General features: G+C 49.7%; 1 pseudogene across 1 annotated transcript in view; it reads left to right on the plus strand.

Moving 5' to 3' along the window:
- LOC146798600 (solute carrier family 22 member 6-A-like) overlaps nucleotides 1-15,503 on the plus strand; it is a 540,325-nt pseudogene that overhangs the window by 314,384 nt on the left and 210,438 nt on the right. The window lies entirely within an intron of this gene.

A 15,503-nucleotide genomic window follows, 5' to 3' on the forward strand; every position in this document is an offset into this window, starting at 1 on the left:
CTCTGCAAAAAAAATGAGAATTATGAAATGTTAAGGCTTCTAAAAACAAAACATTTTTGTAATCCTTTGCTTTTTCTATTGTTAGACAAAAGGTGTTCGCTACAGCTGAAGTATAATAGCAGAATGTGTGTTACACCATTGTTAGTGCCACAGAACAGGGCCGGCTTTAGCGCTGGTGGTGCCCTGTGCGACAATGTTTGTTGACGCCCCCCAATGACCACCTCCACCACGGATTCTCTCACTAGCACCCTTTAACAGTGACCAAGTCTCCATAACCACACTCTCTCAGATGCATTGAATTAGTCATATAGCGCCACTCACCAGTGTAGGGTGTTCGAGCACTTTGCATCACACACACATTACACAGAGACAATCAATCATAAGTGTGTAAATCACTGTATAGGAAATGTTACATAGGCCAAAGGACTGAAAGTGTAGGAGTCACATGTCATCCATACTGGTAGGCAGTATAGTTTAGGAGTGCTTGGTGTGGAGAAGCACAAACTCAGAGTCGAAAAAGAAACCGCATAGTTGGGAGTTTTCTTTAATAAGAATCGATTTCTAGCCAAATTAACCCTTTTGCAACATTAATCAATGTTCTAATAATGTATACTTTGCAGTGTGTATGCAGTTCTAGGATGAATGTTAATAGCTCACTATCCTATATTAGGACTTTAAGTTATAAATTGCAAGTAACAAAAGGATGTCTCTTTTGAAAGCAGTAACCTGCTGATCTGTTTACATCATACGCACTCTGTAATCTACTGGGTACACGTTCTTTGCAGCTGGCATATTAACCCTCTGCACTAACTTCACCTAAGTCAAAACCTCAACTATACAAAATGCTGATCTCTCTCCAGGACGATAATTAATCACAGGAGTTATTGTGACATTTATGTGAGCCCTGGTAATTGCCGGCGGAAAGAAACGCTGCAGCAGGTGCTTCGAAAGCATAATAAACTTTCAAGCACGGCGCCCCCAGGAAGCCAGCACCCGGTGCGGAGCACCGGTCGCACCGCCCTAAAGCCGGCCCTGCCACAGAATGCCCGGTGCACCTTGGTGGTAGAAAGAGAAATGTAGCAGTACTTGTGCTTCATTGCATAGTTTTGTGATTGATGGACTGGACGGGTCTTCCCTTTGGGTGAGATGTGTAATACTGTCATGCTCTTTAACCCCGAGCCTGTCCCTTTAGCCAACCATTCCAAATCTTCTAAGCCCACACAGTTTTATGGATGACAGACTATATTCCCTGATACAAATAGAATGAGCCGATTATTTTCTACTCTCGAACAATCCCTTAAGCATTTTCAGTCCTAGAGTTCATTCCTGCATCATTCTATTGAAGCCATTTAGCCCTAGAGATGAAAGATTCTGTATACCCTGCTTCCTTAGTCCTAAAGGCAAAAATATCTGCATCAAAATCCTAATCCATCCATACCTAGAGGTGAAAGCCTTGGTAGTCCTACACTGAAACCCATGAGTACGTTGCGGTCTAGAAGTGATGGGGCTTTATGGCCCTGTGTCAAAGTCATGAGCCCATCCAGGTCTCCAGGTGACACATACGCAAGTTACTTTTGGCCAAAGCTGTTACTGGGCACAGGAAAAAATGGTTATACAATACAAGATGTGGAGCGTTAGCAAATTACCAGAGGTGGCACAATAGGTGTATCTCTGTATAAATCCTAAAAGAAGCAAATCTTAAAGCTATATGTATATATATATATATATATATATATATGAAATCCACAATCCTGAGCCAACCCAGTCACGGGCGCAAGAAACAGGTACGGACCACACTTTAAGAAACAAAGTTTTTCATTTATTGTTGCAGATAAAACGTGGCTATTCAAAGCAAGTGCCCAAGTGATATATATATATATCCTACTGGCGGTCGCCAGTAGGTAGATATAGTTAGGACCTATTTTCCATAGGAAATCCGCAACATTCTATTTGGAATAACTTTGGCGCCGATTGACGAATCTTCGCTAAATTTTCAAAACTTTTGGCCAGCTCCGGTCCGCTCCTATCTTGAAAGTTTCACGGTGATTCGTCAAGCAGGGGCCGAGAAAAAAAGGGGGTCCCAAAACATGTTTTCCCCATGCAATTTCCAATAGGACCTTTAGCCACAGCTACAGCCCGAACTGCTGAACAGAATTGTACCAAATATGGCAAAGAGGTAGTCCTTAGTTCAGACTCGTGCCTTTTGCTTAAATGGTGTAAATCCTTTCAGTTGTTCCTGAGAAAATGACATTTAAAAGTACATATATATCTATGGCCTCGGAGGGTCCGCGTACCCTAAGTGCAGCCTAAGCGCACCCTGCCATGCACGAGCTGTATTTTAATTTGCTGTCAACACTCCAAATCAGGAAGTGTTAGCAGCCATCTTGTGCCTCGGTAGAACTGAGGCACAAGAAACCTGAAAAATCGTGAAAAACGCAAAAAGGGGGAGGATGCGCACTGGGTGCGCGCATCCTGCCGATAAAAAAATAAATTGAAGCGCGGTCTCCGGTGCTAAATATGCTAATTTGCCCCTGGGGGGCCAAATCCCGGGGGCTTTATCAAAAAAAGTTTGGGGGGTCCCAATCCCCCCCACACTGCCCTGGGGACCACCACCCCCACAGGGCTTCTACATATTATAGGCGGGGGGCTCACGGCCCCCGCACAGCCCTGGGGACTGCCACCCCCGGGGCTTATACTTTAATGTAGGGGGGGCCTCTAAGGCCCCCCGAGGACCGCCACCACCTGGGGCTCGACTTCACTTTGATTTGCGGGGGGCACACTACCCCCCGCAACCCCGGGGACCGCCACCCCCGGGGCTTTTTTTTGTAAATATTTGCACCCTGTGTGGGGGGACTCAAGCCCCCCCACATGCCCCGGGGACCGCCACCTCCCTGGGGCACTAAATATTTAAATTGTGGGGTCCGTGATGGACCCCCCAGCCCCGGGGACCTCCACCCCCAGGGCTTTGCTGATGATAGGAGGGGGGCCCCGCGGCCCCCCTCCTGGAGCCTTATGATGGCCCTGGGGACCGCCACCCCCCAGGGCTGGCTCCTGCAGTGTCCCGGGGTGCCCACCCCCGGGACACTGTAGTGTGCTATGGGAGGGCGGGAGCCTTGCGGCTCCACCCTGCCATAGCAAACTGCTTTGCTATTTGGAAGAGGGAGCAGGAAACCTGCTCTCTCTTCCAAATAGCAAAGTAGATTGCTTTTCCAGATAGGGAGCAGCATGTTAGCTGCTCTCCATGTGGAAAAGCAATGCCGGCTCCCGCAGGATGCGGGGAGCCGGCTGAGACCGTGGGGGGATTGGGGACCCCCATGGTCCCCAACGAAGAGGACCAGCCCCGGGGGATGGGGTCCCCGGGGCTAGAAATGGCCCGGGAGCGGGGCCACACGCCCCCTCCCCAAAATGCTATTAAAAAAAAAAATTGTCGGCCCCGGGGGATGGGGTCTCCGGGGCCATTAATGGCCTAAGGAGGGGGGCAAGGCAGCCCCCCTCCTAGAAGTAAACTTTTTTTTTTTTAAAGGGCCATGCCCCGGCAGATGGGGTCCCTGGGGCGATTATGACCTGTGGAGGGGGCCACGCGGCCCCCTTCCAGAATTTTTAATAAAAAAAAAAAAAAATAGGGGCCAGGCCCTGGGGGATGGGGTCCCCAGGGCCAAAATATTAGGAAAAGAAGGGGGGTCACACAGCCCCCCTTCTTAAACAAAAAAAAAGAAAAAGACCGGCATTGCGCTGGAGGTCACACCCCCTACCAGCATCACTCTGCAAACGCGCCCCCCTGGCGCGTTTGCAGAGGGGGAAAAAATTCACCTTGAATACTGGGGGTCCCAGGGGGCCAACTAGCCCACCAGGTACCTCCAGTATGCACCAGGGAGCTGCATTGCAGAGAGGTGTTCTGAGGCCACGCCCCTTTTTACACCTCTCTGCAATGCAGCTCTGTGGCGCTTACTGGAGGTAGCTGGTGGGCTACTTGCACCCCAGGGACCCTCAGTATTCAAGGGGAGTTAATCCCCCAGCTTAAAACGCACCACGGGGCGCGTTTGCACAGTGGTGAAGGGAGGGGGCGGGGCCCTGTGGTGCGGTTTACGTTGGGGAATTAATTCCTTGTCAATACTGAGGGTCCCTGGGGGCCAACTAGCCCACCAGGTACCTCCAGTAAGCCCCACGGAGCTGCGTTGCAGAGTGTTGTAAAAAGGGGCGTGGCCTCTGAACACCTCTTTGCAACGCAGCCTCCTGGCACATACTGGAGGTACCTGGTGGGCTACTTGGCCCCCAGCGACCCATAGGATTGAGGAGGAATTAATTCTCTAACTTAAAATGCGCCACAGGGTGTGTTTGCAGACATATCACCTCAGACCACGCCCCCTTCCTTCACCACTGTGCAAACGCACCCTGTGGCGCAATTTAAGTTGGGGAATTAATTCTCTTTCAATACTAGGGGGCCCTGAGGGCCAAATAGCCCAACAGGTATCTCCAGTATGCGCCAGGGAGCTGCGTTGTGTTCAGGGGCCACACCCCTTTTTACACCTCTCTGCAACTCAGCTCTGTGGCGCTTACTGGAGATACCTAGTGGGCTAGTTTGACCCTAGAGACCCTTAGGATTGAAGGGGACTTATTCTCTCAACTTAGAACGGTGACAGGGAGCGTTTACATAGTGGTGAAGGGAGGGGACAGGGCTTGACGTGATTTGTGCAAACACGCCCTGTGGCGAGTTTTAAGTTGGGGAAAAAATTGCACTTCAAACCTGAGGGACCATGGGGGCCAAGTAGCCCACCAGGTGCTTCCAGGTAGCACCACTGCGCTGCGTTGCAGAGAGGTGGTGCAGGCTGTTCCCCTTTTTACATCTCTCTGCTACGCAGCTCTGGGGCGCTTACTGGATGTACTACGAATTCCGATTTACTCACCTGTTATCAGAGAGAACTCAGTGCTGCATCTTTGAGCCCAGTACTGATCCTGAAAAGTCATTCTAACTGTACTTACCAGTAACTTGTATTTCCTTCCATAGGAATCCATTGTCTGGTTTTCACCAGAAAAGTTTCAAAGTGTCTATTTTCGCAAACTAAAAATATTCCTAAAAAATCGCCTGTATGACTTTTACGCATTCTTTCAACTGTTTACAGGAGATGCATAAGTACTGGATCCAGGATCTACCATTGAGTAAGAAAAAGTGACGATAACACTACTTACCTGCTAAGTGAATTTCCTTCCATAGGGTAAAATTGACTGGTTTCACTTGGAAATTCTTCTGTGTGTGGAGTTTTGGAACTTTAAAATATTCCTATAAAATCTGCAGAACTACGAATTCCGATTTCCTCACCTGTTATCAGGAGAGATGTCAGTGCTGCAGCTTTGAGCCCAGTACTGACACTGAAAAATAATTCTAACCGGACGCCAATTTCACTGCCTTTCATCAGGGACTGCTTGTCCCACAAGCCACCTGTTTCTCCAGCGCTCCCCCTAGGAGGGAGGAGTTTGCCCACAGCGCTCATAAGCGCGGGTGTTCAGCACGGCGCGGGCCGTGCCCGGGACAAGGGCAGGCCCGTCCTAGCCCGTCATTGCCCAGAAGAGGCTGGGCTGGGCCAGGGCTCTTGCTCTTTTCTTCGTCTGGTAGCAGTGGTTCAGCAGTTGGGTGAGTTGTATGCTTGCCCATATTCTGTATTTGCATCAGTATCTGAAGCTGGAACATTTTTCCTCATTCCTGTACTATCTGAAGAGTCGTAGTGAAGGAAGTATTATCGTGTTGTTATTTTTTTGGTGGACTTGGAAAAACCTTCCGAGAAGACTTTACTCCATTTCGTATAGGGGCAGAGACTGACAATAGTACGGGACCTTGAATAATATCTATCCCACAGGGCTGACTATGGGGAAAAGGAAATCAATGGACGGTAACAGTGGAGTTGGGGGGGGGGACAGTGGTAGAGAATCAAAGGGGAAAAGGGTCAAGAAATCTCTGAAGCAGAAGGCAACTGCTAACAATTGTACCTTGGATAGAATAGACTTGTTGATCAGCGAATGTGAGGATATTTTAAGTAGCGATACATCTATTCAAGCCCCTAGCATTGAACCGCCATATTTGCCTAAATCTACCACATGCCAGCAGATAATAATCCCCGCAATGTTTCATAAAACTAATAGGGGAGACACCATAGAGCAACAAAAAGAGGGACTTATAGCCAAGAGTCCAGCTCTAGGAGGGAGTAAGGCTAGTAGCCCTGTGGCAGGGGAAATTTTGGTTGTTTGCACAAATAGGTTTGCACCCCTTTTAGATCTACATGAACAAGAAAGGGTGGATGTTCACTTGAATAATTCTCTGTTGTCGCCATGTAGCCCTCCTCTCTTACCTCTCCCAGATAATATTAATGATCTCCAGGGACTGCCTTCTCTTATTAGTGAAATAAAAGTAGAGGTAGCATTAATGCGTACAAAGTTGGTAGAATTGACCGTGAAGGTTGATTTTTTGACACAAAGGATTCATCATCTCGCAAAAAGTCCAAATTGTAGGGTAAAACAGCCTGAACAATCTGAGTTGACATCTAGACAGGAAAGTTGTCCAGATATAACATCTAAGGGTGCACAGAGTGAGCCCAATACTCTACACTGTCAGATTATGGGAGAAGAAAATAGCCCTACTGTAGAACTGGGCGGCCCCTCTTATGCAAGTGTTTTAAAACCACAGATCTCACAGTTGAAAACTAGATGTCCTGCTAATCTAGGTGTGGGGTTCCCACTAAATAAACACAGAAAACAAGGTTTTATATCACCGGGTATTGATTTGCACCAGGTGCCAAAAATGTATATGATTAATGTTCCTAAACACGATATTGGGAATCATAGAGAAAGCACAGATTCCCTCACAAATAAAGCAATCCATTGGATTCGCCATGTCAGGGGTGGTCGCTCTATTATTAGGGAAGATATTTCGAGAGCCCGTAGACTTTCTTCCAGGACAAACCCTTGGGATTCCATAGAGCTAATATTAAGGGACCATGCCCTGGTTGAGATTTTGTTAGCCCTGGAGCTTCGCACATCTTCCCCAGACCATTCCTCAATACAATTTAGACGTTTCCCATGTGTAACTGGCCAGGGCTGTCCCGTGGGGCTAGGTGATCACCCACTAGATGGACCCTCAAATTTAGATTCTAATGACTGACTGCCAAATGTGTCGCAGAAGTTCATATATCCCCATAGGGTCCCTTCTGATAGTATTCACTATTCTAATGAGGAGGAATGTATAATGAGCTCTCCATCCCTTGATATTAGTGTACCAACTTTTAAGGGAGTTATAGAGGTAGCTAATCATCATGGTATTTCACCCTGTACTGTTTCTCCTGCTAATAGCATATTGATAACGAAGAGAGCTATTGAGTTAGCTAATTCCCATGGTAGCCCATCGACCAATGCGAGACCTTTGTGCCCAGCTAGAATTCTAATGACCAGATTATCTGTGATATCATGGAATATAGCTGGACTAAGTTCCAAGATTATATCGCCAGAGTGGCAATCATTTGTTGACCAACATGATGTTTGCCTGTTTCAGGAAACCTGGGCAACGGATTCAATTCATTGCACAGGATTTCTGAATTATTATGTTCCCGCAATTACTGGTGGAAAGGGCAGACCTTCAGGAGGCATGACAACTTCGGTGCACCATTAGATTGGCTTGAAGGTTCAGGTCCTTGAGTCCAATAATAAGGACATATTAGTGACTAGGCTGATGTAGGGAGTGGGCGAAAAAATTGATGTTTATAACATCTATGGAAGTGGGACTAAGGGAAGGAGATCCGAGGTGCTAGTAGCTCTGGGTACACTCCTCGATCAACATTCTAGGGGCACTGATGTAATACTAGAAGGTGATTTTAATATGACCTTTGAACCCCTTCTAAATGGTAACTCTAATTTCTATGATACTGAAGATGATCTTTGGAGAATTCTGAAACTAGATCTAAATCCAGTAAAGAAATGGACGGATGTAGTAGTGCAGATGAACTCTCTCTGTATGGAGAAAGGACTAAGGGCCATAAATGGTAGAACTCAGTCAGATAGAGTTGGCGCATGTACTTTTAATAATGGCTTCAGACATAGCCGTATTGATTATATATTAATTAATTGCCAGTTCTGGTATGCGCTAAAGGACATGAAGGTAGTCAAACGGGTTGAGAGTGATCACAACCCGTTTTCCATAGTTTTTGAGATAGTGGTTGAAAAAGGCGCTCTCCAGTCTAGTAGGGAATTGATAACCCTAGATCTAGTTCCCACAAATGATATGAGACGACTGAAATGGGCAAATCTACTAGCAAAGCCAGAAGTCCTAGATAGGATTTCATTAGATGTAGACAAAGCAGTAGTAGACCTGGAGGATCTTTTAGCCAATTTGACACCTCCAGAAATGGTTATTGAATTTCATGCTGAGTTTTTTATCCATCTTCGTTCCTATTTCTATAAAACTACTAAAAATAAGGGTACCCATCAAAAGAGGGGAAGTAAATGGTTTAATAAGGATTTTAAGGAGGCTCGTAGTTCTCTGGGGATAGCCATCAAGGAAGGTGACATGCCTAAGATACGGCTTGCCAGGCAGAAATATAAGAAAGCCCAGGACTTGGCAAAGAAACACTGGGACGATAATAGATGGCAGGATTTAAAAAGGGCATGTGAAAATCAAAATCAAAAAGTATTTTGGGATGTGGTAAAATGGGGCAGAGAGAGTCGTCCTTTAGAGCCGATAAACCATGTAAGCCAAGAACAATGGGTAATGCATTTCCAATCCCAATATGCTGGTGTGTGCTTCTCCATTCTGTGCTGCCTGTATCGTTTTGCCCTCTGTTTCTGTGCCCTGATTGTTTATCTTACTTTTTCTGTGCCTGCATTGTTTTAGCGCCGCTCTCTGTGCCCCCCACCCGCTTCCCGCTCCCTGCTTCCCGCCGCCTGCGTGCGGCCACGCCCCCTTACCTTCTGTGCCCTCCCCGCTCCGACCTCCCAGCTGCTCCCAGCCCTCCCACTTGGCCATAAAAGGCGACCGTGCAGCGCAGGTGAGTGTGACCTGTCCTCAGGACACCCCCGCGCCGCACGGCCACCAGCTGTAGCGTGTGTGTCCCCTCGCTACTGTCCTCAGCCTCGCTGAGCCCACCCCGGCGACCCCGCCCCCCGCCGTCACATTTGGTGTGTGCTTCTCCATTCTTTTTCCATACTTTTTCTGTGCCTGCATTGTTTTAGCGCCGCTCTCTGTGCCCCCCACCCGCTTGGTGTGTGCTTCTCCATTCTTTTTCCATACTTTTTCTGTGCCTGCATTGTTTTAGCGCCGCTCTCTGTGCCCCCCACCCGCTTCCCGCTCCCTGCTTCCCGCCGCCTGCGTGCGGCCACGCCCCCTTACCTTCTGTGCCCTCCCCGCTCCGACCTCCCAGCTGCTCCCAGCCCTCCCACTTGGCCATAAAAGGCGACCGTGCAGCGCAGGTGAGTGTGACCTGTCCTCAGGACACCCCCGCGCCGCACGGCCACCAGCTGTAGCGTGTGTGTCCCCTCGCTACTGTCCTCAGCCTCGCTGAGCCCACCCCGGCGACCCCGCCCCCCGCCGTCACATTTGGTGTGTGCTTCTCCATTCTGTGCTGCCTGTATCGTTTTGCCCTCTGTTTCTGTGCCCTGATTGTTTATCCTACTTTTTCTGTGCCTGCATTATTTTAGCGCCGCTCTCTGTGCCCCCCCACCCGCTTCCCACTCCCCGCTTCGCGCCGCCTGCGTGCGGCCACGCCCCCTTCCTTCTGTGCCCTCCCCGCTCCCACCTCCCAGCTGCTCCGCCCTCCCTCCCACTTCGCCATAAATGGCGACCGTGCATACGCGCAGCGTTGACGCGCAGCAGGCGCGCCGAAGGTGCGCCAAAGGTAAGCCCGTCTGCGCCCGTCCGTGCCTGGCCCGCGCCCAGCGCCCGAACCCCTGGCCCCCGAGGACCCCAGCCCACCCGCCAGACGTACGACGCCGCCACCCTCAACGCACTCAACACCGGCCGAACCCCGGGATGCCACCAAGCCACCCCGAGACGCACCCACGGACCCTTCAGCTGCCTCACCTGCAAGTTCACCTGCATCCGGACCCGCCCCACACCAGCGCCCGCCAAGCCGAACACCAGCAGCAACCACCTCAAGTGCATCCTGCTCAACACCCGCTCCGTCCACAGACACGCCATCGAACTCTGGAACCTCCTCGACACCACATCTCCAGACGTTGCCTTCCTCACGGAAACCTGGATGAACGACTCCTCAGCGCCCGACATCGCCATCGCCATCCCAGAGGGATACAAGATCGCCCGGAGGGATCGCGACAACCAGACTGGAGGAGGCATCGCCATCGTCCACAAGAACACCATCCGCATCACGACCAACACCGACGACACCCTGACTACCGCCGAACACCTACACTTCCAGATCCACACCGACCCCAAGACCACCCTCAGAGGCACCCTGATCTACCGACCCCCGGGACCACGCACACCATTCAGCGAAGACATCGCCGACTTCATCAGCCCACACGCCCTCCCCTCCGCTGACTACATCCTCCTGGGGGACATCAACTTCCACCTGGAGAACAACAACGACCGCAACACCACCACCCTGCTTGACAACCTCGCCAACCTCGGACTCAAGCAGCTGGTGTCCACCCCCACCCACCTCGCCGGACACACACTCGACGCCGTCTTCTCATCCAGCAAAGACATCGCCTTCAGCCACGCCACTGGACTCCACTGGACGGACCACAGCTGCGTCCACTTCACCTTCAGAAGAACCACGATCCACCACCACCAGCAACAGGATGCTCGAAGAAGCTGGAACAATATCACAGCCGACCAGCTCGCCGCTTCCCTGAGCCAGCACCCTCCAGCCAGCTCAGCGAACCCTAGCCAGGCCGCCGACAACCTCACGAAGTGGATCAGCACCTGCGCGGACGAACTCGCCCCACTGAGAACCCCGCCCGGCAGACCCGGCAGCAAGAAGGCCCCATGGTTCACCGATGAACTCAAGAGCTCCAAGAAGAACTGCCGAGCCCTCGAGAAAGCCTGGAGAAGGGAGCCAACACCGGACAACATGACCAACCTCAAGCTCGCCACCCGGAAGCACCATCAACTGATCCACGCCACCAAGAAAACTGCATTCAAGGACCAGCTGGATAACAACGCACACAACTGCAAGGAACTCTTCAACATCGTGAAAGAGCTCTCCAACCCCAACGCCGGAAACAACGACATCACCCCGTCGCAAGACCTCTGCAACTCCCTCGCCTCCTACTTCCACAACAAGATCGCGGACATACACAACAGCTTCATCCCACAAACAACGCCCCCCACGACCGCAACAACGCCCCCCACAACCACCCTCAGCGCCTGGACCCCGATCAACACAGAAGACACCATCCGCACGATGAACTCTATCCACTCCGGATCTCCGACCGACCCCTGCCCTCACCACGTATTCAACAAGGCCGACGCTGTCATCGCACCCCACCTGCGGGACATCATCAACACCTCCTTCGACGCCGCCACCTTCCCCGAGAGCTGGAAGCACGTCGAACTCAGCGCTCTACTAAAGAAACCAACAGCGGACCCCACCGAACTCAAGAATTACCGCCCCATCTCGCTGCTCCCGTTTCCTGCAAAAGTCATCGAGAAGACCGTCAACAAGCAGCTGGCCGCCTTCATCGAGACGAATGGATCCCTCGACCCCTCACAGTCTGGCTTCCGAGCCAACCACAGCACCGAAACCGCCCTCATCGCTGCTACCGATGACATCCGAGCCCTGCTGGACAACGGAGAAACAGCGGCCCTCATCCTCCTAGACCTCTCCGCGGCATTCGACACTGTCTGCCACCGCAACCTAGTGCAGCACCTCAGCAACGTCGGAATCCAGGAGAAGGCACTGGAATGGATCATCTCCTTCCTCGACGGAAGAACACAGAGAGTCCGCCTACCACCGTACAAGTCAGAGGCCACCAAAGTCATCTGCGGCGTCCCCCAAGGATCATCACTGAGCCTCACCCTCTTCAACGTCTACATGAGCCCCCTTGCGGCCATTGCACGCCAACACAACCTCAACATCATCTCCTACGCAGACGACACCCAGCTGATCCTCTCCCTGACCAACGACCCCGCCGCCGCCAGAGCCAACCTCCACGAAGGGATGAAAGACGTAGCCGAGTGGATGATGACCAGCCGCCTGAAACTGAACTCAGACAAGACGGAAGTCCTCATCCTGGGCTCCTCGCCCTCCGCCTGGGATGACTCCTGGTGGCCCCCCGCCCTGGGCACCGCACCCAAACCGACAGACCACGCACGAAACCTGGGCTTCATCCTGGACTCCTCCCTCTCCATGACCAGACAAGTCTCCTCGTCCTGCTTCAACATCCTGCGCATGCTACGGAAGATCTTCCGGTGGATCCCCACCGAGACCAGGAAGACGGTCACCCAGGCCCTTGTCACCAGCCGACTGGACTACGGCAACGCCCTCTATGCCGGAATCACCGCCAAGCTCCAGAAGAGACTCCAGCGGATACAGAACGCCTCAGCCAGACTCATCCTCGACATCCCCCGAAGCAGCCACATCTCCGGACATCTGAGAGACCTACACTGGCTCCCCGTCAACAAGAGAATCACCTTCCATCTCCTCACCCACGCACACAAAGCCCTACACGACCAAGGCCCGAGCTACCTCAACAACCACCTCAACTTCTACGCCCCCAAACGCCATCTCCGATCAACCAGCCACGCCCTCGCCGCCGTCCCCCGCATCCGAAGAGCGACAACAGGAGGAAGGTCCTTCTCCTACCTGGCCGCCAAGTCCTGGAACTCCCTCCCGACCGACCTGCGCCTGACCCAAGACCACCTCTCCTTCAGGACGAAGCTCAAGACCTGGCTGTTCGAGCAGTAGCGGCACCCCCCCCCCCAAGCGCCTTGAGACCCTCCGGGTGAGTAGTGCGCTTTATAAATGACTTTGATTGATTGATTGATTGATGATAGGGAGACGTCTGAGCTCTCATATACCTATTATTATGGACCTGCTTTTAATAAAGATGATGTCAATACTGCTCTGGGTACTCTGTCGGGTGGTAAAGCGTCAGGTCCTGACGGAATTCCAGCTGATATATTCCTTTCCAATAAAACTAAATGGAACTGATATATCCTGATTTTAATGAACGAAATTGCTATAGGTCTGTCGGTACCAGAGTCATGGAAAGGAGCTGAGATAATCCCAATATATAAAAAGGGTGATAAGTCATTACCTGGGAACTATAGACCCATAAGTCTAATTGACTCATCTCAGAAGATCATGGGACGCCTGGTGTTAAATAAAATCAGGATTGGATTAGTGAACAAGATATTTTATCATCCTTCCAGGCTGGTTTCCGGGCATGCACAAGCACTATTGATCAACCCTTTCGTTTTACACTACTTTACTGGAAAACGGTTGTCTTGGAAAAAGGCAGCTTGTATGCTGCCTTTGTAGACCTAAAGTCAGCTTTTGACCTCGTCTCCCGCAATAGACAGTGGAGAGCATTGCAAGACCTGAAGATGCCCCATACACTATTATCTCTCATAGCCAGACTCCACCAGGATACTTATGCAAAAATCAGGTGGGGAAGCCAGGGCCAGGTTACCCCCCCCCCATTAAGAGTGGAAAGAGGGGTGAGACAAGGCTGTGTGATGGCCCCAACTTTGTTTTCCATCTTTATTAATGGGGTTGCAAAATTCCTGGAAGATACTCCAACGGACGCTCCTAAATTGGCGTATGTAAGAATTCCAATTCTTATGTTCGCCGATGATACGCTGCTAATTGCAAAAACACAGAGCGGCTTACAGCGAGCCTTAACTGTTTTTGAGGAATTTTGCCAACTGCGGGGAATCAGAGATAAAGGTCTCTAAAACAAAATATATGACATTTAACCCCCATAGATCATTCAGTAGAACGATGCTGCTGAATAAGCGTCCGCTGGAGCATGTAAAAGAATACACATACCTTAGGGTCCTCATACAGGGGGACATGAAATGGGGTAAGCAACTGGATATGGCCACATTGAAACATCGTCAGTTAGCTGGTACCTTAATAGCCGAGTTCAACACATCTTTCACAAAACCAGTCTGCCCAGTCCTGACTATTTACAATATGAAAGTTGTCAGTGCAGTCCTTTATGGGGCAGAGTTATGGGGTTATAAAAACCTCTCTAAATTGACTGTAGCTGAAAATAGTTTTTTACGAAAAATTACTAATCTTCCCCAAAGTACACCAGTGCTGCCATTACTTAGTGATTTAGGTAGGAAGGCATTGACTGACATTGCCAGACTACGCCCCTTATTGTACTGGCGGAGAATTTGGTCAAACCCAGAATTGTCTTCGTATGCTGAGTGTTTTAAAGACCTAATAAGAGCTGACCAATTTAAGAAAATCAAATGGTTACAGAACGTCAGATCGATGCTAGGAAATATTGGCATGGTCGCACTTTGGGAGAATCCAGAAAATATGCGGTTTCCATCGAAAGTGCAACTGAAGGAAAGATACTGGGGATGGGTGGAAGCCAACTCTTTCAGGAATAGTGACCCATCGACATTGACAGGCCAATTTCTTATGGCTAAACCAACACAAAGGCTAGAAGCTTATTGAGACACTATCACAAAGCCTCTTGATAGAAAGCTTTTGTTCCAACTGAGAGTGGGCACACTACCTGTTAAGTCTTTCACAGCAAGTTGGGGGACAATAGTTGACACGTCATGTCCCATTTGCCACGTACCCTCGGAGTCTTTGGCCCATTTGCTATTTGTGTGTCCTGCCTACATAATGCCACGGCGCATATGGCTGGCTCCTACTTGCCGTGCCTTGGGCACTTGAAAATGTGAGGTTGCACTCAGATTAATTTGTACCGAAACATGGTTACTACTCCTTATAGCTATAGCTAATTTTTTAGGATGGGTATGAATAATAAGATCAAAAACGATTGCGGCATTATAATTTATGAATATTGCATTGTTTACTTTCCCCTTTCAATCTTTGCACATTGGTATATATTTAAGATGAGAAGTAACTGCGGCATTGTAACGAATGAAAATTGTTTGCTACATTTTTTATTATTTGTACATTGGTATACAGTCACGAGAGGAGTTTATGAATTTTATCATTGTTGTTTTTATTCTTTTTATGGTTTTTATATTTGAGGGAAAATTTCCCATTTTTTAATAATCTTATATATTTGGTCATTTATTGTGTAATGGATTTTGCTTTTATGACAAATTGTCAAATAAAGCATTTTATGACTGACTGACTGAATTCTAACCGTACTTACCAGTAACTTGTATTTCCTTCGATAGGAATCCATTGTCTGGTTTTCACCTGAAAAGTTTCTAAGTGTCTATTTTCACAAACTAAAAATACTCCTAAAAAATCGCCTGTATGACTTAAACGCATTCTTTCAACTGTTTACAGGAGATGCACCAGTGCTGGATCCAGGATCCACCACTGAGTAAGGAAAAGTAACGA

This window comes from Triturus cristatus, chromosome 9 (genome assembly GCF_964204655.1).
Source record: "Triturus cristatus chromosome 9, aTriCri1.1, whole genome shotgun sequence".
NCBI classification, from domain to species: domain Eukaryota; kingdom Metazoa; phylum Chordata; class Amphibia; order Caudata; family Salamandridae; genus Triturus; species Triturus cristatus.